This window comes from Ursus maritimus, unplaced genomic scaffold, assembly GCF_017311325.1.
Source record: "Ursus maritimus isolate PB19 unplaced genomic scaffold, ASM1731132v1 scaffold_20, whole genome shotgun sequence".
Lineage (NCBI taxonomy): Eukaryota > Metazoa > Chordata > Mammalia > Carnivora > Ursidae > Ursus > Ursus maritimus.
Window position 1 is genome coordinate 16,196,985 of NW_024424453.1, and position 26,599 is coordinate 16,223,583.

Genomic DNA, 26,599 nt, shown 5'->3' on the forward strand with positions numbered 1-26,599 from the left:
TTTCCAGGATAGTTAATTAAATGTGATCAGCACAGTAATGATTTCCAAAAAGCTTCCCTTAAAAGCTCAAGGTGGTTGGTGCAGCTTCAAACATGTTGTGTGATCACAACGACAATTGACCAAAATCATAAAAAAAAAAAAAAAAAAGAAGTGGAGAAAGAGATACCAGGATCATGCTATACCAAAAGAAATGTTATGTAGCAATATTAATATCGAGCGCATTGGCACTGATTCTAGAATAAAATCCCTTGGGTTTGAATTCTAGCTCTACTAGTTGTTAGCTGTGTCACCTTGAGCAAATTACTTAGCCTCTCTGTGTTTCCATTGCCTTTTTACTCTGATCAATTGATTCTTAGGAGAGTCAATCGCAGTGCGTAACAGTATGCAGATGACCCTGGCCCAACCGGAATAGAAACACAGCCTCTGGCCACTGTGCTTTGTCCAGAAGTCAGGCACACTTACGGGAGCCAGGCCAATTAGAACTTTTACTAGGATTATTTACAATAAAGCCAGGAAGATCATCTTCCCTCTGGGGCTACCAAACATGCCACGACCTTACTCCACCCTCTACCTTTACGATATAAAGGAAGCTTTTTGAGCTGAAGAGAGAATTTGGCCAGAATTTAGAGAAAAGCTAAAATGAGAGCTGAGGAGACAGATGAAGAGTCTAGATAACATTGTTAGAATCTGGCTCTACCTTCCCATTAAGATGAGCCACAGTTCATGCTCTTTTTGGCTTCGGCTAGATTAAAATGGATTTCATTTGCTTAGAGAGAATATTCTGGTTAGCGCTGTATTTCATGAGTATAAGCTGGCTGCAAACTACAGTTTTTAGCCCCATTACACATAGTAGTCAAATTCTTTCATATGTGTATGAATCTTGAATGTCCCTTCTCCAAACTTGGAACAGCAGCTGAAGCTCAAGGAATATGGACCAAGAGGAAGAAGTTGGACAGCTTTAATTAAATCATAGGAAAATAGGAAACTGGCATCATCCCTGGACACATGAATCATTTTAATCGCTTAGCATTGTGCGTGACACATAGTAGGTGTTCAATAAAGACTTATTCCCCCGGGGAAAAACTTTTAAAGATAATAGAAAAAAGAGGTAGTCCCCATCTCCAACACATAGACAAATATCATCAGTCTTGTTCTCAGTTTGAAACTTTAATATTTGAGTTTGAAGATAGGAAAAATGGACATCTTTTCTGGTCTTTTTAAACTGAAGATGCTATAAATTCTTTCTTTATAATTTCAGAATTTGTCAGTATATGTGCCCGGCTTAACTCTTTTATGTAACTACTTTTCCACTATAAGTTTATTTTACTATTTTTTAATACACACCCTTTCACATTTACTTAGAACCCCGTTGCAGAGCATCATAAAGTTTGAATGATCTACAGAATATATTCAACCCCTTACTACAATGCCCTATTAACATATTAAAAAAACGCATGGGCATATTGGATAGAGAGAGAGAGGGAAGAAAAGAGTATGAGATAAATTTGAAATTGAAGACTTCGAAAATACAATGTTTATTTAAAAGTACACAGCAAAAGACGCTCCAGCAGTGTGTTCCTCCCAAACTAACCGCTGCATCCCCACCCCAAGCAAGGGCATCTCAAAGAAGAAATCCCAAGACAAAAATTGGACTAGGAATCAGGAATTATATAATTTCACTCCTGAATCTGACACTGACCATTAGAAGGAATGGTTTTGGATGAATTACGTTCTGGACTTCATTTATTCATCTGCTTTGGAATATCATAGCCCTATAGGTTAAAAAATAAAACAGATTCTGTATGAGAATTCAGTGATTCTCATCAGGGCAAAAGCCACGCAAAGAAGTTAGGTGAATGATTTGTTTTGTGTCTCTCCAACTTCCTTGTGAGTGTTCCTCTATTAGGCATTATTGTTAAATAACAGCCTTGCAGTTGTCACTCTTCCAAAGAATATTTTCATTTTGCTAGGAGTGTCCATCATTCAAAGGAATTGGTATCTAACTGGGGGACTTAGGGCCCTACCATTGGGAGACTTCAGGTTAGTTAGGGGAATATTGGGGAAACATGGAAAAAACAAGAATAATCTAGATTTATCTAAAGCCCATCCAACTGTAATTAAACATGAATTTTTAGTCAATGACAAATCATTATGAAACTTAAAATCTTGATTGAGATTTTCATGAATATCCCCAGCCTATTAACTTTTCCATCAGTTTTATTGTCATTTTATAAGCTGAGATTTGGACTTGTTTTCTCCCGCCTACTCCACTTTCGTTGTGCGGGAGAGGGACGGGGCTGTCTAAGGGAGTGGAGGAAAGGCTGCGGTTCCAGCAGGCAGGGCTGGATTCCAGAACTGTTCCTGGAACTGGAGGGAGAATATCCTTGCAGGTATTCCAGGCCATAGCTCTCTGAAAGATCTTCCCACATGGCTTGCTTAGCTTTTACTTTCATTCTGTATTAAACAAAAAGTCATTTGAGGGCTATTTAATGCTCTGGTTTGTGTTTTCCAATACCAGATAAAAGTTAAACAGATGAACCATTTGGGGGGTAAGGATTGGGAAATCCACGGCTGCTAAAATGCTTTAAAGTTTCAAAATGGTTTTGTTTTTTTAAACCCATTTTCCATGTTCCAGCAGCTGTGGGTTTTCCCAGGGCTCCCCCTGTGGCTCAAAAGGGAGCTGCTTAATGCTTAACAGATGAGCCAATTGAGTTTTTAAATGCAAAATTAAACTTAAAGTGCACAAAGAGCACAGGGGAATCCACAGCCAAGAATAGCTGAAGGAGGAGAGTGAGCCACAAGCCCTGGGCTGGGGAGTTTCAGCCTCTGTGGAAGCATGCAGCCGGCAGCAAATGGGAGGAGGGTGCAGGCCCATTTATCTTTTAATCAATCCTCCAACAGGCTGCAATTATACTCCATATTGCCAAAGATTTTCATAACTTCTGTCCTTAGATTTACTTATATATATTTACATTTTGAGCATAGAAAAAGGTGAAAAGAAATAGATGGATGGGCTCTATGGAATACAAGGACAACTATATTTTGATCTCCATGGGGTTTGTTCTCTCAGGGACAGTGAAAGAACTGGGTCCCCTCAACATTTCCCCCTCAGATCCCCAGGTGCTTTACCTTGTGCCCCAGACACTCAGCAAGAGATCATCCAGATTCTCAGAACATTCCGCCAACACGATGTGGACTTTGGTTGGGACACAATTTGGTGAGTCACTGGATACACTGATCATTCATCTAAATATGTGGACATGAGAAAGCAGCGCATTTTTGTGCTTAAAAGTAAGATTTAGCAACTTTTATAAAGTCTTCTCTGGTTCAGGACAAATCATCCTAACACCTTAAAGAAAAAAAATCTCCATTTGAACTGTATAAGTGCTTTTACTTAAGAGGCCCCCCACATCATCAAGGCTAAAATTCCATAGGCATACTCTCTTTCTTTGAAGGTGATAAAATAAACTGTTGGATTCCAAATTGTGAAAATATTTGGGGGAATCGGTCTCATGATCTCAACGTTTTTCACAGAAATAAGTACGTTGGCATTCCAGAATGGAATACAGTGAATCCTTGTTGTGTAGTGCATTTTAATTGCCTCTGAAGCATATTTGGATAATCTACAAAAGTGCTGGGAAATGACAAACCCTCCGGAAAAACCTCCATTGTTCAGATCTTGTATTCATACTTGGCTTTTAAGCTAGGAAAACATTGAAAATCCTCTAATAGTTCACTTTTGGAGAAATCATCTTAATAGAGTGTAAACAAAATCCTGTTATGCCAGCAGAAACTTCCCATTAGGATACCAAGAAGAGGGCACTAGAAAGCTTCAAGTTCACATTTAATGTATCACCAAGTTCAGAAATGACTAGTGAAGTCACAAGGTGAAATAGGCCTATAAAAGTACAAGTGCATACACATATATGTTTCTGTATGTACATGTGCGCACACACACACACACACACACACACACCTCTAACCTTATCTAAAGCTACCTGTTCAACTACAAATTGCATTCCTTAGGCTTCTTTATCCCTTTCAAACTCTCAACGTCAGGTTTGTTATGTTAGGTTTTGCGGGCTCACTCTCAACCTCCAGCCAACAAAGAACAAAGCAAATAAACCAAAACCAAACACACACACACACACACACCAACAACAACAAACTATAAAACAGATCATTATTATTTGGTCTGAACCTTTGCGATGAAACTTGCCAACTCTTAATTCTTTAATGGAACAATTATTTTACCTTAATCATTTAAAGTGTTGGTTGTGAAATGGCAACTTCAAAAAATAGAATGAGGATGAATATTCCTACTCTGCATTTGGGAACTGTGTATTCAGAGACTTGTACCTCTTAGGCAATCAAATCCACTTGAGTCATTGACTATATCCAGCCTTGTCAGTTTGCCGGAAGGAAAGATACTGATGAGGTTGGGCTTCTGCGAAAGCAATCATATGGTTAATTGCTTTAGTGTGAACCTAGCCATTGTGATTAAAGCCTAGGACTCGTGTTTAGGTAGAGCAGAGTTCCATGCTTCAAGGCACTCCTTGGCGGATCTAGTACTCTCCAGGCCTCGAGAAAACGTGCTGAGGCATCAGCATATTTCCCTAAGGAGTTGCAGTGTTTGGGGGATCATTCAATCATTAGACCATATTCAAAGAAACTGGGTTAATTTGAATATGTAATCATTGGATCACATATTCATATATTTGCAACCTCTTTGAAAGGGTGATCATCAGAATGCAGATTTAGATAAATAAGAACATATTCAAACTTGACATATTATGTGCTTGAATTTAATGTGGAGCCATGTGTACCCCCAAAGCATCTTATACCTGTCATCTCATGATTATACATGCCTGTATACTCCGCTGGTGCACATCTCACATATGTAAATTAAATAGAGAATCTGCTCTGCTTTTTAATGAAATCCTATGGCTTATCTTTTCAGAATTCCAAATTTGGTTCCCTCTCATGGAATTTGATTATCAACAATCATCAACACACACATATATATGTGACCTAATTGTTAATAATCAAATACATGTACATATATGGATATACACACACATACATGTGCACATGTGTGTGAATATATCTGTAGATTAATGCATATAACATTTCAAAACTTTTGCTTAATGCTTTTTTCCCTTTTTGTAAAATTATATAGAACCAATATCATTATTCCTTCCCTTGCCAATGAAATGTCGGCTTCAGAGTCCACTTTTTATAAAGAAATTCTAAATCGTGAAGCAAGTAGAATACTATCCCCCCCTCTTCTTTCAAATTACCCAACATACTTTTGGGGCTTATACAAGTGGAGGCTAACATTCATTGATGCATAAAAAAACAGCTATCCATGTTCCAGTAATTCAAATCCAACGCCATTTTGAATAGAGTTTTAATATACTCATGGGAGTCACACAAGGGTAATTGATGATGATTTCAAATTACTTGCATCTTATTTCTCTTAAAATCTATCCCATAATCTGTTACTACATTATGGGCGATAATATTCTGTTAATTGTAAAAAACAATGAGGTTTTATTAATATAACTGTATTTTATTGTTCCTCTCCAACCTCATAAAAACTGACCCCTCGGTTTATCAGGTATTTTAGAAACCCTACTTCCTCAGAAATAGATGCAGCTATTAAGGTTTTAAGAAATATTAACGCGAAGGGGGAGCATATTATGGTATAGTCCTCATCATTTTGCATTGTTCTCCAAACAGTTGCCTTCATTTTCAGGGTAGGTCTCTGAATGTTAATAGCGGACGCATCACGTGCAGAGGCTGGAGCACGCAAGCCATGTTTGGCATATAGATTCTTTGTAGGGGAAAAATGTTACACAAAGCACGCTGCACCAGTGCTTTATTGCTGACATGGAATCTTCCTCTTAGACCAATTTGACTCACTATTTTCTATCAGTGCAAAAATTTACTCATAAAAGAGTTAACTATTAAAATTGAATGGGAAGTAATAGAAAAACATAACCTCTATTCCCCAACGCAAAAATCAAATATGCAAATATGAAAATGAGGGGACTCTGCTTCTTCCCCTTCTACGACTGATTAAATTGTCACTGCTGGAGATTACATGGGTTTTATTCCCTTTACAGCCATATTCAATTGGACAGACAGAAAAATATATTGCCACAGACGAGTCCCACCACCTGGGTACACTGTGCTTCCAATTGCCTGCAGAGGCCTTGTCCAAAACTTTGCAGCTATCCCTTTAAAAAAAGAAAAGTATTAGATGTGATCATTCATGACAAACTGGATGATCTCTAAAGTCCTCTCCAACTTAGAGATTTCAGAAAGACAAAAACTCCTCTCATGACCGGATATTAGCCTGCAGTTCACTTCTCATGAACAAAACCCTCACTAGCACACTCCCCTTCTCTCTAGATCCTAAACCACTGCATTCATTGTGCATGAGACCTTCATTCAAACAAACAAACAAAAATTATCAGAGTCTCTTCTCTGTGTTGGCAACCGATTTCCTAGCTGATTGATCAATTTATTTCCTTGCTTATCAGTTTTGACACTGAACATACCACCTCCCCTTTTGCTCACTCGTCCCTTCCAGATGGAAATATCTGATTCTTGCAAAAAATTGGATATAGAAACAGAATTACCTTTGCTTCTCTCATGTCTTGACGCGGTTCCGATACGGTTCTCACGGTCTGCCTGCATTTAATAGAAGTTAGTGCTCAGTGACTATGTCGCCTGGCTGTGTCACTCGGCACTGCAGTCTGAGCAGAGAGCTGCCGCCAGCTGCAGGCGAGGGGCCTCAGTGTTCCGGGCGCGCAGAACTAGTTTGTTAATGAGATCCTAGAGATGTAGCCACAAGGACAAGAGGAATTAACAACTAAAAAAAGGTGATGGGATGATGTTTTGAATTGGAGCATTTGGGCAAAAATATAACAACAGCAAAAAACCCAACCAACCAAACAAGCAAACACACACAAACACCAGGGAACAGATGCCTCATTGCAAGGACAAGTGAACAGGAGCAAGTCGATTTGCCTGTAGATTTGTGGTGGATAGACTCATGCTACTTTGCTAGAGAAGGGAAAGAACTGATGCCCAAAGAACTTTTAGGGTTTTTTTTTTGTCTGGCCAGAAACAGTTTTTTGGCTGTTGTTGTTTTATCCACTCAGGAAAAGGACTCTTAACAGATTTTTAACTAGATCAGATCTCTACTTCATCTATTGATAGAACTACAATTTGAAAAAAAAAAAAGTATCTTCTCTGATTGGGTGGATGAGTAAACAATCAGGGTTTTCACTTCTGGCATCCAGATGGGTAAATTTATAATGAAATCAAGTGATTTCTTTATGCCCCAAACCTAGAATGCCATACGCATTTAAAACATAGACCGGTATATCATGCTTAAACATAGCCTTCTGTTTTGGGAATTGGAAAAGCATTGCTTTCTAACATCGTATATGCCCTTTTCTTATAATAAATCTGCTCGATTCAGGTATCTTTTTGCAGTCAAAATTAAAAGCAGAGTTGTGCATGTTCACTGGCTTGAACACATGCCCGCTTCAACCCTGCATTCTCAGTGTGTGCTGTTTGCCTGTCTTTCCCATGTTTCTTTGCTTTTCTTTTGTTTTCTTTTCAAGACTTCCTGGGGCTTTTGTTTTATCATATTGTTCTCTTTGTATTGTTCAACTGCTCTTTGACAAAAGTTCCACATTTAATCTAATTTTCTTGTTTTTCGTTTAATTTCCCCATAGTTTTATATTGTTGGGTTTTTTCTTTCTCTCTTTTCTCTTCTGGGGCATTGTGCTTATTTGTAAAAATACAATTCCAAAAATCAGAATAGTACTCTATGGACAAACTTTTCTGTTGAGTGTCTTTATCTTTTAATATTTTGGCTTTTGACATCTTTATTTTGTCAACCAGTACTGGCCATTTTAAATTATCTTTTCATCTATTGCATTGCCTTTGTTATTACTAATATCCTTCTTTTTCATTCTTCTCTTGGTGCCTTGATTTCCCAGGCATCTAGTTATTACTAAAAGGTGCCCATCATTTAGTCAACACTTAGCACAAGCCCTGTGTGCAATGCTTCATGGGTATTCCTTTGAACTCTTGCTACAACCCTGAAATGTAGGCATTCTCATCCCCCTCTGGTACTGGGCCTGATGAAAGGTATTGTCTTAAGGCCACACAGTAACTGTGATAGCAAGCAATTGTTCCCAGAACTATTAGGCACCAACTCACCTTCTCTTTTAACTAAATCATATTGAGGCAGAGCATCAAAAGTATGTTTTGAAATTCTGTAACGGATAGGGGAAAATATGCTCACTTGTTAAACGCCACAAGTGTATACTTACTTCATTATTTGTTTGTACTTCTACCTGAAACGATTAAATAAAAATCAGTCCTTACATCTTCTTTTTAATAGCATTTAACATTAGTTTTACTTGTGATTAAAAAAAAGAAATTCGAATCTCAAGTTACTGCCCTTAACAAAATTGTTAACTAAAACTAGGTCCAAATTTTCTTTGTACATACACCAATTTACTAACACATGGGTGGAAATGTAAACAAATTGTGATAGCAAGTTCCTGTAAGTCAAATAACCAGGAAATGGCAATTCTAGAAGCATGAAGAGGTCGTGTTGTCTGCAAACCTGTAGCATGATATCAGGCTTTCCAGTAATGACATCAGTGATCAAATATGTTTTTACAGTTGTCAAAGTCGTGGATCAGACATTTAATCCCGGCCTGCCTGCAGCTGCTTTTCTCCATCCTTCCCTCCCTGTATTACATTTGCCTTTTGGGAGAATAAAAATATTATGTGTTCCTTTATGTTCCTCATTCAGATTTAGAAGTTCTCATACTTTCCGCTATGATGATGACATGCAGGTGTCATTCTCTAAACAGGTCAGTTTGCAAGTTTCATAAACCCACTGTTCAATCATTACCACCTCCTTCATCTTATTCTTGCAATGATACACACACACACACACACACACACACACACACGCACACACACGCACACACACGCACACATATTTACTTTTAATAAGCAGACACTTGATATTTCATTAGAAGTCTTTAAAATTGCTCCAGAAGTTATATTTCTAGACTTTGGACAAGAGCTTAACAAAATTCTCTTCGATGGATTGCAGTCCTGAAAGCTGTTCTTGTACTTAGCTGCAATTAATGTTTGTACCCAGCAGTCTCCTAAGGAATTGCAGAAAGAACAGAGCTAGCGTCTAGCAGACCCAAAATAGGTAGAGGGCTTTGGCCGCAAGAATAGGATAACAGTAATGCAGTGATTAAGAGGAAAGACTGAGAAGTGAGGGGAACTTGACTTTGAATTTCAGTTCTATCCCTTGCTACGTTTGCGGTTTAGGCAAGTTACATTCTGAACCTCAGTTTCTCTATCTGTAAAATGGGGATAATAATGCCTGCCTCCAAAGGCTATCAGAAAACCTGGGATACCTGGGTGGCTCAGTCAGTTAAGCATCTGACTCCTGATTTCAGCTCAGGTCTTGGTCTCAGGATCATGAGTTCAAGCCCTGTGCTGGGCTCCATGCTGGATGTGAAGCCTACTTAAAAAAAACAAAAAACAAAAAAACTGAATTATGTAACATAGAGAACATTCAGGACAAAATATGGTATTTCATAAGCTCAGTATAAAAGACCGCTGACAGCATCATGGTCATTTTCACTTTTATCATAACTATGCAGTAACTAAAAACTGCATTCCTCTTTCCTTCTTCCTTCTGGCACTATGTACTGAGCCATATGGTACTTTATCAAACTTATGAGTGACTTTCGAGGTCTTAGTATTTTCTTAATGTTGTTTCCCTCACACTATAATAAAATACATAACTCGCATAACAACTTTAAGACCAAGACCAAACCTGTACTACATGAAGCCTACAGGGGCCAGCTCTTCCACAGACATTGTAGCACTGGAAATGAATGTCTCCTGGCAATTATTTAAGAGTCTAATCCATACAAGGGTTCCTACCTTGCTATATCAACTTTTGCTAGTATTTTATTTCCCTAAATAAAAATTTCCAAGAGTGACCACAAAACCTGGCACGTGGAAGATATTCAGTAAGTTACTGTTAAAAGGAGGTGAACTGAACCTATCTATCTTATCTGCCTTAGGCAAAACACAAATTCATTAAAGGTATGCTTTATTCATTCATTTGTACATCACATGTGCCTTCATTCATTCAGTAAAATACTTGTTACATGTCTACAGCACGACAGGCGCTGCTTCCAGACTAATCTATACAAGGGCAGGAGCCATTTCTTTCTTGTATATAAACATATCTTCAATATGTAGCACAATGCTTGGCATCTGAGAGGGGCTCAAGAAATATTTGCCGGATCAATGAAATTCCACTTTTTGATGGATTCCTTTCAGGGTACACAGGAACAGCCTGGAGAACGGCATGGTGAAAACAAACACAACAAACAATGTATTGGTAATCTGACCCGTCTTTCACATTGCTTGCCAGATTAAGTGTCATCAAATCTGAAAAGTTTGCTTCTAGGTTTCACTACTATGAGCCAGTATGTTTTCGGCTGGACCTGTCAGAGTTTGAGTGTGTGTGTGTGTGTGTGTGTGTTTTAAGATTTTATTTGTTTATTCTTGAGAGACAGAGAGAGAGAAAGAGGCAGAGGCAGAGGGAGAAGGAGTCTCCCTGCAGGGAGCCCGGTGTGGGACTCGATCCCGGGACCCTGGGATCATGACCTGAGCAGAAGGCAGACGCTTAACTAACTGAGCCACCCAGGAGCTCTGTCAGAGTTTTTCTAACTACAGTTGCCCGATCAGCAGTTTTCCCTTGAAATAAAAAAGAAAGAATGAATAGTAGTTGAAAAGCAGTAACAGCTATAAGCAACAGTGGAATTATATAAAGATTGGCAGATCTAATTATTGGCAGGAGGGGAGGTCTAGGTGTGATAGCTTTATTGGGAGTTCCTTCTATAAGAAAGAAGTAGTATATTTTGATGGGAATCATAGGACTTAATTGGTTAGAGACCTTAGAAATCAGACCACCACTTTAATTTTTACAGATGAAAAAGTAAGACCCAAAAGAGGTTCAAAGACCAACCCAAGGTACTTGGAGCCAGAACTAGTTTCCTGGCTCTGATGTTTAAGAATATAAATATCTCACCAGTGTATCATAGGACCTTCCAAATATAAATGCTAACATGGGTAATTCCACGAACACATTTTAAATTATCTGTAAAACATCAAAAATCTAACCAAAAGCAGAAAATGTGCAATAAAATATTCAACATGCAATTGGTGTTGTTTTCTATTAAAAAGGCTTAAAAATAGTAGAACCGTCAGTTGTTCAAGCATAATGTACTTCTATACAATTGATCCCCTAAATCCAGATTAAGACCGGAGTAGGTTCCAATGGGCATGCATTTTTTTCCTCCCAGCTATTCATATTGTATTTTAAATTCACGTTAGCAACTGCCTATACAATCCAGGGAGGAAAAGGAGGGAGTAGGGTTGGGGGTGGTGTTAAACAAGTTTCTGAATGTAAGTTTGCAATTTAATCTTGGAAGATGAGACTTTTGAAGGGTTCTTATATCAAGAACACCACACAGAATTGTTTGCAAATAGCAACTTGGAAATATTTTTTAAAAAATCTCGTAATTACACAATTGCAACTGACTCTTTACAAATAAAAATTCAAACAGGCACAAGAAAATGACGATGAATTCTATAGTAGATTTGTTCATCTGGAAGAACAAGGTGCAGATTGGGGGGGGCATGTATTCAGAATATTGCTATATGAAAGAAACAAGAGACAGTTACGTTAATTTTCTAGGATGTTACCACTTTGGGGTAGGTTATAATTAAGCATTCACTCCAAACTATATCGTCTTCCCACTGATGTTTAAGTGGGTGGCATAAATGTTCTTGAAAAATCAATTTATCTGTATAATCTTCTATAGATGTAACAGTGAAGGGTGACCCTGGAGGACCAGGATCAAGGCTTTAAAACGAATGAATGTAAGCATGTGTAATTATTTCCTTCAGATTTATAACAACGTTCTTGCTGTTAACAAATATAAATGTAACATTTACTAGGAAATAAGAGACTGCAGACGGAAATAAACAAACCTAGGATGTAGTTCATCTAAGTAAACACTGAGGTTATAAACCTTCAAACTCAAATATCAAGAGCCCTGCAAATTAATGCTACACACAATAGACCCTTTGGAAGCTAACTTAATCCACCCCCCTGAATCTACATGCGGGCCATGCATAACAATGCAGGAGCTGGGTTTCTATTAAGAGTTTCCTCTGCAGGCTGTCAGCTGTTTGAAGAAATAACAATTTCCTAGGCATGAAAGCTTTTTCAGAAGGTTCCCACTGATGTGTAATAAAAGTGACTTTCCTTTTTTTTCCTTCTACTTCTTCCTTTCCCCCCCTCCTCAGATGTAACTTTGTAGGGAGGAAAGGGGTGGACTAAGGCCATAGGCCCCCTACTAGTTTACCTTACGTGGATTATCAGTGCAGGTGTTAATATAATTGAAGGTGTGGTAGCAGATACAACCCCCTAATAGCTTTCCCTCTATGGAGATTACCTAGGTAGAGAATGCCGGAGTACCTGAAGAATAGGCAAGTGAGTACCTTATTAACATATCACCATTCAGCGGCAGCTGCGTATCTGGAAGAAGAAGGGGAAGGAAAAAAAAAAAAACCTTTAAAGAGCCTATTCATCTATGTTAATGGGCCCATTGCACAGCACATTGTGTGAGAAATTAAGTCTCTGGCTGTGAACTTCCTGTGCTGTGCAAGCTGCCTTGACTCTTTTTTATTGCTTCAGTGTTATTATCTCCTCCTGGAAATAAAAACAATCATGTTCTCACATTTGAGAAGCCAAAACATTCTGAGATAACAAACTGGAGATGCTGGTTGAAAGTTTCTTTTGTCTCCCTTATTAAGTGAAAAAATATGTTTTGAAATTAAAGCAACCCCCAAATTTACATCAAAGCACATCAAATTCACTGAGCTGCCCTGTGAATAACAAAGTTTTTTTTCTCTCTCTCTTCTTATAAAATACACAATTAAATTGCTTTCCTAGTTATCGTCCTTTTTTAGAATTAATTTTTGACGACCAAATATGTTAATTTATTCAAATTAGACATGATTTTTAAAAATGTGCAACTGGCCAAAGAATTGCTTTCTTCCTAGAAGATAAGTATAATAAACATTAAAAAAAAAAAAGAAGAAGAATGGTATTTATCCTCAGCAAACAATTTCAATTTCAGGACAGGCTTGGCTAGCATTTCAAACATGAAAATGGAAAAGGTAATTTAAGATTAAGGAAATTCCTCCTTTTAGATTAGTTAAAAACCCGGAATGTTCGTTCCTGCCTTTTTCTTGGTTGTGACAAATGTAAACCTATATACATTTGGCATAAAAACGAATCCTCTTCAGATTAACAGAACACATTTCCATCCTTTTGTGTGCACATTACATCATCAGCAGCACCATCATCACTAACATCCTCATCATAAAGGAAAGGGCTCACGATCAATACTAACTGATTACAACTCAATTAACAGAGGATCTCCCTGTGCAATTTTTTAAAAATCTAGTTTCCTTCAGACTTGAAGCATTTCCAAGTTTACCTAATATGTTTTACTATTTAACAGGTTTAATGAGTATGGGAGACAGTAAAAAGAATACTGTAATTTAATCTGCTGCTTTACTTTACTAACATATATTCTGTTTCCACTGGCAATATTTATCTGAAGAGAATAATAATTAGTATCTGATGTTTCCAAATTTACCAATAATAAATCTTTATTTTAAGAGTATGGCAAATCAGCCAATGATAAAACAAAAGTTGGATACATTCAGGATGGATATATGAACATGGTAGAGTTTGTCAAGGAAATTCTTGGGGCATTACGGACTTTAGATTGTTCATTGGGTTTGGCTTGTTGTTTTTAAGAGAAGGAAGGAAGGAAGGAAGGAAGGAAGGAAGGAAGGAAAGAAAGAAAGAAAGAAAGAAAAGAAAAGAGAAAAAGAAAAGAAAGAAAAAAGAAAGAAAAAGAAAAGAAAGAAGGAAAGGAAGGAAGGAAGGAAGGAAGGAAGGAAGGAAGGAAGAAGGGAGGGAGGAAGGAAGAAGGGAGGGAGGGAGAGGGAAGGAAAGAAAGATTTGAAAAAGTAGAAAATAGTGAAACAGACCCCTCTGTGAATGATGTGAGGGCAAGGATGATTCCTTAATTTGTACAGTAAAATCAGCATCCATTATTTGAATTAATATGCACTGTCAAGCTTTTCCCTAAAGGGCAGGTAAGCAAATTTTCCAAATTACTACTCACTAGTACTTCTATGTTGCACTTGTTTATTTATCAGCATATTTATTAATGGGAAGCATTGGAAGAGATGAATCTATTTCCTCTTAGAGTCAGCTGCTTTAGTCCCTGTGGCACGTCTATAAATGGTACATTTTGATAGATGTTGGAAGGGGTTGCTAACTTTCTATTAACTTCTTAAAAAGAACAGTTACTAGAAAGCAGTACAAACAAAACTTGATTATCCATTCTTTGATTAACTAGTTTATATTTTATGTTGTTTTACGTAGACTAACCAAACATGGAGTTTTCTAGATTGAGTTGCCTCTCTCAGATTTTGTTCTTTAAACACCCCTTCTTTAGATGAGGGTCCTTTCATAAGAGAAACATAGTTTTGGTTTTTTTTCCCCCAGACAAAATGCCCTCTCGTTTTAGGGGCTAACATTTAATAGAGTTATACTCTTTTGCTGGGGGTACTGAAGCACAAGGAAGATCTGTACACTGCTGTTTTCCACATCAACGGAGCAGTTGATATTTCAGAAATCATGGAGACCGGTGATTTAAAGAAGAGTTAAAATTTTTTTAAAAATGTATTCCCCTAAGATAATTCAGATTAATGGGCCATTCGCAGTCCTGTGAACCTATGACCACTGTATGCACCAGGTAATCAGGATTACATTGTTGCCAGTGCAAAAGTGACATCAGAACTTGTCTTCATTGGCATCAGAAATGCCAGCCATCTCACCTCAGACTGCGTGGCCCCACATCTATTAACCTTATTGATTTGGAGTCCTGCTGGGCCTCCCTGGAAAACTGCTCCCTGCTGAAAGGCTGAAGTGGATCAATCCTGAACCATGAACAAGAATTCAATAAAACAACACAGTAAGGACCTTTAACCATTAAGTATTCCTTAAAGTAAATCAAATTAAGGACCTTGCCATAATGAAGCCCTTTAGGATTTTGAGATGTCAATTGATTCCAAGTCTCCAAAAGTAAACTATTGTCTAGAAGGGACATCAGGCTGTCACAAGAGACACCTTTTTTCTGTTGTGAGGTAATTAACTGAATATAATGAGGGCTGGGTTTGTGTAATCAAGATGTCTGTCATGAGTAAATAGGTAGTTTTAACGTCAAATATTAAAATCTTATTATTTTTATAACAAAATGGACCTTTATGCAGATTTGCAGTAGAAAATATCTTGGTACAAAGAAAAATGTCTTTCTCAATGGCTGCTAAGATAAATTTATTTTACTTATTAGTTGTTTTCCATAACATGCTACTGACTTTACTAAGGTTTTTTAAAAATTTAAAATTCTTCCCAAATTCATAGGTAACAGAGAAGATGGCTGGAGAGGCTTGGAGCTTCATATTTCTCTGCAAAGGTAGAGGGAAACAAATCTCATTCTCTGAAAACCAAACATGATTTTTCATTTGCAAAATAGGAGGATGGTACCAATACTTATCCTGAAGTCCTAAATTCACAACAAAGGATATAGATAGATTAGATAGATTGATCTAGATCAGATAGGTAGATAGATGATAGATATAGATAGATAGATAGATAGATAGATAGATAGATAGATAGATGGATGGATTAGATAGATAGGAAGTTTTAAATAAAATAGTTTTGCAGTTAAAAATACAGAGATACAGTCTGTGATTTAAGAAATAATATCGGTTGACATTTTGTTTTCCAAAATACTTTGTGTGATAGCTTAGAAAATTTAGTGTTGGGATTTTTTCCTTTACTGGAAAAGAAATAGTATAATGTCTTGTTCATTGAAAAAATGACCCAGTCGATCAGTTAATATGGTTAAATTAAAGCCCTGTAACTAGAATAATGGAAATTCACGTTTGCTTGTTATAATTAGTGTTTATCTTTGATCAATAATGCATAATAGCCTATGTGAAACATCTTACGTAGAATATATCATATGTTATCTCCATTCAGCACCTCTAGGCAAGAATATTGTATAGGGAAAAAACCCCAAATTACTGTTTTTCTTTATTGACGGCTCTCTGAGGAATACACTGGAATGAGTTCTGTCTGCCAACTAATTGATAATTATTTAATTAGCAATTTATAATGACAATGGGATTTTACCCCCCACTAGTCCATCTCTTCCTTAAGACCGAAGTAGACAACCTTATGCATTTGTGCTCTACTTCTGGGAGCCACGGCAGGCCAGAGTGTGCCCTCACTGCGAGTTCCCAAGTCAAGCCCTAAAAGCAGCGTGCGCCGCCGCCGCCGCCTCTGCGTCACAGCGTTCCCTTCTCCCATTACGGCGGATGACTGACACCTTCACAGTGCGTGTGGGTGGATAGCCTTGTTGTGTCGCTGTGGACAGTTCTAACAGCGGCTTCATTAGTTCTTTTTACGACAAAAGATAGGGTTTTTCCCCCTGCCTTTTTCTTTCTTTCCCTTAGTTGGCATGCGGGTGGAATTTTCCTTGGACCCCCTGCTTGACTTTTTTTATTCCAGAACTTCTTTAGAATGGTGCAGCTATTGGAACACTAGGAATTGTAACTGATAGACTGTTTGCAGGGGAACTCATGAAAGTTCTCTTTGTTCTCCCTTCTTTAGCCAGGTTTACCAGCCCCTCCCTCCCACCAACCAAAAAGGAAAAGGAAATCCACTTTTAATTATACATTGATGGAAATCACGGCGTAGGAAGGGAGCATTCACTGTAGAATGCCCATTTTATACTTTCTTACAAGGGAAAAGAGGTGCTTGCATCAGAAGAGCAATTCTCAATCCTGAGCAAAAGCTCAAGTTAAAACATATCTTTCTCCATAACATTTCCGTTCAGTTTAAGATTTCTCAGCTAATGAAAGAGTCTTGTTGAGAAACAAAACTGGGTAGTAGCTTTTATGTATATCTTAAATTTAAAATATTTATATCTATTTTAAATATATATATTTTGTATATATATTTTAAATAAATACACCTTTTAACACAAAAGGGAAGTGGCTTAAATACGCATGTGGTGTGGGTATATATATAATGTTAATCTTCAATTAACTATATAGAAGGGCTTTGTACAGATAAAAAGGGCAAGATTGAGTCTATAGATAAATCTCAAGACATATTTTCAATAGCTGTTTATTTCATTGAAGTTTTCAACCATTCATTCTTTCTGTATCTTCTATGCAAAGAAATAGGCATAGAATTAAAAAGGTTTGAAATGGAAGGAGGTGGAGTTGCAGGATCTAGTTGGGAATAATAGGGGAAACGTATATTTTAATGTTAATCAGTGACTCATAAGGAAACCTCAATATTCTTTCTAGGAATAAAAAGAAGGAGACAAAATGGGAAGGATCAAGAAATAGGCACACTCTTGAAAGAGAATTTCAACTGCAGTTGCCTATTTATTTATTTATTTTTACTTCTAAGGCAAACACTTGCTTGACAATAGAAACCACTTTTTTTCTTTTGTCTTTTGAGGGTCTGTTTACCCAAGAAAGAAGCGTAGTAAAGTCCTGTGTGCTGGAGCCAAGGCTCTTGCTCCCGAGGCCCAACAATCAGGCTGCAATAATGCCACATAGTCACAGTTTACACACCAGCCTCATTATCACTAGATTCTCACTACAGCTGTGCGAGTCAGGCAGGACAACCCATTTCTTACAGGCAAAGCAACTAAGGCTTAAAAGAGTAACCGGCCCTATTAGATACGGTAAAGAAAACAGAACCAGTAAAAATACTTTGGGAATCAGAGATTCAGCATAGAAGTCAGCTCTTTTCCAAATGTGGGGGGAGTATTTGAACACAGGTCTGTAAAGGAGGGAGGAGGGTAGAGTTCAGAGGTACAGTAATAACCAGGTCCAAATGAAACATTAGCCCAGGAGGACAAGGGAGAACTTACAGGAAAATTTGAGATGAGTTCCTCTGGACGTGTATGTGGAAACTGTCCCCTCAGGAATGCGTTGCTTCTGTAATCTCACAGCCAAGTATGCAATGGTGGGCTGGTAGGGCCAGCAAGCAGAGAGACAAGCTGGACACAGACCAGGGGAACAGCAATGCCAAGCTGGGGCCCACTGAGGACCTTTGTACCACCCTTCACCATGTCTGATCCCCACAGCCTTCTAAAGGTAATGTCTTCTTCTTCACTTCTACGTTCTGATATCATGCAAATGCCTTTCTTGGTTAACTCTAACTCAGAACCAGGCAGGGAAGGGAGTTCTGGGAAATGTAATTCCCATCCTTAAATGAGAGTGGAAGTGCCAACTTGATGACCCACAATCCAACACATCTGTCTAAAGTCACATCGCTCAAAGTGGCAGAGCCCAAATTATGGTAAGTGTTTGACTCTGAGAGCAATGCTGCTTCCATCCTGCCAGGCTGTGTAGAGTTGTCAGAACCAATGAGAAACTTCCTAGTGAAAGAGGGAAAGCATCAATCTAAATGTCATGGTTTGTCGCAAATGCTAGAAATCCAGCCAAAAGTGGTATTAAGTCAAAAAGGGGATTTACTGTGAAATGGGAATTTGTTGTCAAAAAGAAATTTATTGCTTAATTGAAATACTCAGACTTCAGGTTTGATTAGATCCTGGAATATAAATGGTATTGTTAGGACTAGATTCTTTCTCTTTCCCTCCCTTGGCTCTGCACTCTTCTGGGTTGACCTTACTCTTATCTGCTAAGAATGCTAATGCAGAAAGACTGGGGGGAAAACAAAGCAAAACAACAAACCCTTAGGTCCTGAAAACAGAAATTCTTCCATGGAAGACATGGTTTTTGGCCTCTATCCCACCAGTTTCAATTCCAAAGTAAGGGAATGCTTCTCTTTCCTAATAGTTTGTTTTAAAATATTTTAACTGAACCATGTTGGCCTGCCTGGCTTGGATCAGATGCCCGTTGCTGCATCAATAAATGAGGCCAATGGATGACCTGTTCATGCCTTGGATCTGTGTTCCTTCCAGGAATCAGATAGGGGGAGAAAGTTCCATCCAAACACAAGTGGGAGAAAGGGAGCTTTCCTGTGCTTAAGAACATGGAATGGACAATAAATACCCACCATACTGATTAAATCTCCTTTTTTCAATGAATTTTGTTATGAAGGAAGGATGAGTTAACCAACTCTAAGAATCTAAATGTTCGTGAAGCAAAACTGAAATGGATCAACAATTTTTTTATTAATTAATGTATATTGTATGTGCCCAGTACTGTTCTGGGCATTGAAAGGAAAAGAAAAGTATAAGTTGCAGTTACTATCTCCCTTAACAATATTTACATTTGTTTTGAGAAGAGAAATTTTATATACATAGCAATTAGCAAGCAATTGAAGACAGGATGTAATTAGTGGCAGCTTTATGTGATATGCATCAAAAAGAGTACTAGTCCATTAGGAATAGACTATATAGGGAAGTCTTGCAAAGGAGGGGGTACTATGGTCTGCCTTTGAAGAGTAACGAAGATTAAAAAAAGAGATCTATTTCTGGAGAAATAACATAGATATAGACATAGAGACAGGACTAAGCATATATGGGCTAATATGGCAGATATTACTTTCTCTTCTTTACTAACAGAATTTTTGTTGTTGTGGTGGGGAAGGACAGCTACTTGCCAAGCTTAGAAGATGAATAATCATTGTTTCAAGCCAAATATAAGCATTCCACTTTCTAATTTCCCAGCCTTCTGTGCATTGGGGGATTGCATGGGTTCCCTGCTCTAACCGATGAGATCAGTAAGTAAAATCTGTGGGGGATATCTGGAAAAAGATATTGTTTTCTGATATTTGGCTGGTGATGGGGGCCGTACTGAATAGTTAAGCGGAAGGGGCTTCTAAGACTAGCAGAAGCAGGAAAGTCACTCTGATTTTCCACTCACCTGTCTGCCCTGAATTAGGTCATAAAGCCCTCCGAAGAGAGCACCTTCCCTAATCCCACAGAAAAGGAACGTCCTCATCTCTGAAGTCAAAGGGTTGCCAGGAGAATCTGAACAAATAGGTCTTGCTAAGTTTTTCCCAGTTCATGACACTTAATTCACACTCTTGGATCTATCATATTTATACATGACTGTCCACACTCTATTAAAGTTAGGATAAAAGAAACACCCAGGTTTCATTGCTTTTTCCCGTCTTCATTTCTTTATGAAGGCTCCCACGTCACATAAAACTCATATAAATTAATTTGTAGGCTTTTCTTCCATTGATCTGTCTTTGTCCGCTTAATTGTCAGACCCAGCCTGGAACTTTAAGGGGGCTGAGGAAAACTCCGTCTTCCCCTACGTTAATTGGCCAAGCTTCATCTGTCTCTTTCTGACTTGACTATAGACAGTGTCTGAACATATGGCAGCCAGCCACCTTCAACCAAGAGGCAACAGGCTTTTAAAAGAAAATCAATATACTAAAAAATGGTAGAGCTGCACAGAACAAAATCTAAAAGCCATCTATCTCCAGACATTTTGCTGTAAAAGACCTCTTTACTTGTTTAAGTCACTGTAAGTAAGGGTTGTCTTATTTGCAGCCCCATCCATTTTCAACTTGTACAGATAGGAACAAAATTAACCTGGGGACGGGTTGGACATTATGGGAACTACTACTTCACTCTTCACCACATGCGTATTCACATTTTTTTGATTTTATGAAATGCATACCTTCATTCTAAAATATCTTTCTTTATCTCTTCACCTAAAACGTCATCTATTTAGGCCCAGCACATTTGTTATTTCAGTCATGCAAATTTCTCTGATTACCACAGACGGACTTAGTAAAGCCCTTGTCATGGGCTCTCCAAAAGTAAAATATTATTTCTCTGGTTTTTAGGAGTTTTGTGAACTGGCACAATGTTTCAAGCTATTAGAAGACATTGACTCTCCTTTATAAAACTCATGGGGATATGTGTCCTGCTTCAATTGTTTCGTTCTTTGTGAAACTTTTATATGAGTATTTTAACATTTAACCCAGAGTATTAATAAAATTTTTCATTTGGTCTTAACTCGATTCACATGGACTTGGTTATTCTTGAGCAAGAGTCAGATCCTGACATCACACCTCACTAAAAATGTACCTGTTTTATACATGTATGCCGTGTGAATCTCCAAGCCGTAATTAAGGTTCCTTACCTTTGAACTGCTTTAACTCAAGGGGAGTTAGGAAAATCAACGCATCTCTGAGGCACTTTTCAATCTATTTCTTCTTGTCCCTTTCCACTTAGAAAGCCAAGGGGAGACAGGAAGCAGAAAAAGGAAGGGAATGCAGTTGGCTGGATGATTCTGTCTAAGTCCTAAGTTTTTGTGGGAGAAGGTGTACGTAGGATGCGGAGGAAGTTCTGGATATTCTGAAATGTTGAGGACATCAGCCAGAAATAAAGCGTCACTTCTCCTAGAACTAGAAGATAAAGGCTGTCTGTCTTGGGATGCCTCCGTGTGATAAAAGTCACAGTTCTCAGACTTGTACCAGAGAGGAATCTTCTCTGTAATTAGGACTCCACCCACCCCAGTCCCTGGCTTGAAAGACCTTTTGTTCCTACTGTGGAAGATAAATTTAAAGATATGTTTTTAATCCCCCAAATTCATCTCTAACTCTTTTCTAATATATCCTTTCCCACATCTTAGATGGTCTACAGAAAAGAACGTAGGAATACATGTGAATGTATTTTTTATATAGATCACTTCCAACTTTACAATCTGAACAACAGTTTGTAGTTTTAAGCAATATTTCCATAGTATTCTTGAAGCAAAATTGGAGTTCGTTTTAATGGGCTATGGGTACTAAGAAATGAGGCTTCTGATAAGCAGGGGTTTCTCCCAAGCCCCTCACAGCACTAATATTGAAAACAGAAACTGGGATCTACAGAGTCATAATTCTGATTTTATTTCCTAATTAAAACTTTTGTTAGTTTTCATTATATTATGCATTCTCATTCCTAGATCGTTCGAGAGAGAAACTACTCCTGAGATATTGACCTTAGAGTCATTTAGTCTTGTCATAAACACTTAATAATGTGCTGGAGTTAATGGTTACTTATAAATTTTGAGCAGGAAGATGAATGGCCAGAATCTCTAAATCAGTTGGGAAAGGTAAAAAAAAAAAAAGTATAGTGACCCTGTATGGGGGGAAAATAGTGCATCAAACATGATAGAAATTTACCTCAGGGTCACATAAACATAGGCAGTTCATACTTGGTATGGTAATTACATAATCATTGGGGGCTTTTGTTTTTTTTCCTTCTAAAAATTGTTGTTATAAACTGTGGTAAAATACATATAACATAAAATTGACCATCTTAACCATTTTTAAGTGTACTGTTCAGAGTACATTCATATTTCTGTACTGGCATCTCTACCGTCCGTCCACATAATTCTTTTCATCTTACAAAGCTGATACTCTGTAGCCCTTAAATAATAGTTCTCCATTACCCCATCCCTGAGCCCCTGGCAACCAATGGCAACAAGACTAGTCTAGCCATTGTCTTTATGATTTTGACTACTCTAGTATCCCATATAAGTGGAATCATACAGCATTTGTCCCTTTGTGACGGGTTTATTTCATTATGATGTCCTCAAGTTTCATCCATGTTGTAGCATGTGCCAAAATCTCCTTCCTTTTCAAGACTGAAAAATACTCCATTGCATGTATATACCACATTTTGTTTACCAATCATCAGTCTATTTTTTATTTATTTTTGCCCGTTTTGTTGAGATATAATTGGCCTGTAACTTCGTGTCAGTTTAAGGTATGCAATATGATGAGTTGATACACTTACGTTTTGTGACTAGAGTATGATTAGTTAACACACCTCCATCCCCTCACATAAATACCTTTCATTTTTTGTGGCGAGAACATGTAAAATACACACTCTAAGCAATTTCCAAGTATGTAGCACAGTCTTATTAACTATAACCACCATGCTGTACATTACATCTCAGAATATATTCATCTTATAACTAGAAATTATTACCCTTTAACCAACATCTTTTTGCCCCCTCCCAAGCCCCTGGTAACCACCATTTTAATCTCTGTTTTAATGAGTTTTGCTTTTTCAAATTCCACATATAAGTGAGATCATATAGTATTTGCCTTTATCTGTCTCATTTATTTCACTTAGGATAACGCCCTCAAAGTTCATCCACGTTGTCACAGATGGCAGGATTTTCTTCTTTCTCCTGGCTGATAAATACTCCATTGTATATGTTTATACCCTATCTTCTTCATCCATTCATCTATAGATGAACACTTACGTTGTTTCCATATCTTGGCTCTTGTGAGTACTGCTGCAAGACATGGGAGTGCAGATATCTCATTGAGATCCTGGTTTTATTTCCTTTGGATACATACCCAGAAATGGGATTGCTAGCTCAAATGGTATTTTTATTTTTTTGAGGAATCTCCATGCTGTTTTCCCATAGTGGTTGCACCAATTTACATTTCAACCAACAGTGCAGAGTTCTCTTTTCTCTACGTCCTCCTCAATACTTATCCCTTTTCTTTTGATGTCCATTTTAACAGGTGTGAGGTGTTACCTCATTGTGGTTTTGGTTTGCACTTCCCTGATGCTTATAGATGTTGAACATCTTTCCATGTATCTGTTGGCCATTTCTATGTCTTCTTTGGAAAAATATCTATTCAATTCCTTCTCCATATTTAGTCCAATTGTTTGTTTTTTCTGCTATTGGGTTGTCTGAGTTCCTTATATATTTTGGATATTAACTTATCTGATATATGATTTGAAAGTATTCTCTTCTCTTCTACAGTTGGCCTTTTCATTTTGTTGTTTTGTTTGTGTGTGTGTGTGTGTGTGTGTGTCTGTTTGTATTTACTATGCAGAAGCGATGTAGTCCCCCTTATTCATTTTTGCTTTCATCCATTGTACTTTTGGTGTCATATAAAAAATTTCTGTCATACAAAAAATCATTGCCAAGACCAATGTCAAAGGGATTTTTCTCTATGTTTTCATTCTAGGAGTTTTATGGTTTCAGGACTTATATATGTCTTTAATCCATTTTGAGTCAATTTTCTTAACTGGTATAAGATAGGAGTTCAATATCATTCTTCTGCATGTGACTATCCAGTTTCACTAACACCATGTATTGAAGAGACTATCCTTTCCCTCTTGATTATTCTTGGTTCCCTTGTCAAATATTAGTTTACCATACATGAGAGAGTTTAATTCTGATATCTTAATTATTTTCCATTGGTCTATATGTCTAGGTTTATACCAGTACCATACGGTTTTAATTACTATACCCTTGTAAGGTTTTTTGAAATCATGAAGTGCAATGCTTCCAGTTTTGTTCTTCTTTCTTAGGATTGCTTTGGTTATTTGGAGTCTTTTACAGTTTTATACAAATATAAGATTTTTTTCTAATGCTGTGAAAATGCCATTGAAATTTCGATAAGAATAATATTACATCTATAGATAACTTTGGGTAGTATGGACATTTTAACAATATTAATTTTTCCTTGTTCCACAAATTTGGGCAGGGTTTCTGTGCCCGCTCACCAGCTGTATGCCAAAATCTGCTGTTATCTTCACTATCAGGAGAGCACACAGAGATCCAGAGACAGGGTGGGGGTGTGTGTGGGTAAAGTGCATGGAGTGCCAGGGGTGTCCATTGGTCCATTTGGGGAGATTTGTGGGTGAGCCATCCCAGTGCCTTCTGAGTAGGCTTCTTGATAAAGATGCAGTTAATAGAATCCACATCTCTTTAATGCTTTCTGAGAGTTCTATCTTCGCTCCCTGCACCAGCCCTTCCCACCCTTCTGTCATACAGCACCCTATTCAGTACTCTGGTTAGGGTAAGATTGAAATAAGCCTTTTTGGCACTGTCCTGCTGTTAGAGAAGCCAGGGGCTCATGCGTACATCCTCACTTTCCCTCACAGGAGAAATCATGGGCCATAAGATCTCTCTTGGCCTTGAGCTGTGCTGCCCTTGGGGAGCAGTGGTGCAGGTAATGTCAAGCTATTCTTACCCTCTCCAATGCATTCAAAGTTGTATTGTTTTTGCTCCAACAATGCACTGGAACTTAGTTGTAGGAAACCTGCACTTCCATAAAGGTTTTTTTCATCGGTGGGTGATTTTCTGAATCTGCTCTCCAGGGTCTTCTGGACCATGTCCAAGAGGGGCTGAAGCAGGTTTATGGGCCACTGCAGGATCTATAGCCAGGACAGGTGTGTATATATATTCCCCAATGCACATATGGGTGAGATTCTGGGTTTCTTAGCATATGGTGCTATATCCCACAAAAGCATTTTTGTCCATGGATGAATGCCAAATTTTTGTTGGAGGGGGGTGGACACGGATGAAGGATGTCTTATTCAGCCATGTTGCTGTTGTAACTGTCAAGCATCAATCTTTATTGGCTTGTTTCACCATCCTCAAGTAAAGCCAGCTGCTAGAGTCTTTCAACAGTCCAATACAGCAGAGAGAAAAGAAAAAGAGACAATATGACTCTTATCTCCACGAACACTTCTCAGAAGTTGAACACTACACATCCTCTCAACTCCCATTGGCCAAAACCTAGTCAAATGGCCAAATGCAGCTGCATGGAGGCTGGGCAATGTAGTCTTTATTCTAGCTGTCGCTGTCCTGAGATTCTCCAAAACGAGAAATAAGCAGATAAAACATACGGGGGAAAATTATTAGTCTTTATTCTAGAGTTACTAAATGTGCACAGACTTTTCTCAGAGATGCCCTTCTCAGAGTACATGAGGAAGGTTCATGAGTGTGATGTGGGACTGGCAATAGTAACTCTGGGTACCAGTCCAAAGAGATATTGGTATGATTGGGTGTTTATGTTTTACACAGGATTGCAGAAGGAAAAAACAACACACTCAGTAATAAGAATTAAGTCACAATGACTGAGATTAGGTTTATGATAGTAAGTAAAAAGTATTGAAGACGTCATTTGTTAATTTTTGAAAATTTTTGTATTGTTTTAATTTTATTCTACTTACATATTACTTTTATATTTAGAAAAATTCCTTTTTGTATTGGTAGAAATAGGAATTATTTCAGTGGACTTTATTTTTAGAGCAGTTTTAGGTTTACAGGAAAATTGACCAAAAGGTCCAGAGGTTTCCCATATATCCCCTATGCCCATACATGTGTAGGCTTCCCCCACGATCAACATAACCTATTAGTATGGAACATTTGTTACAACTGATAACCCACATTGATACATCATTATCACACAAAGTCTGGAGTTTACATTAGGATTCATTGTACATTCTATGGGTTTGGGCAGTTGACATGTGTCCACCATTATAGTATCATAAAGAATAGTTTCACTGCCCTAAAAATACTCTGTGCTCTCTATTCATCCCTCCCCTCTCAC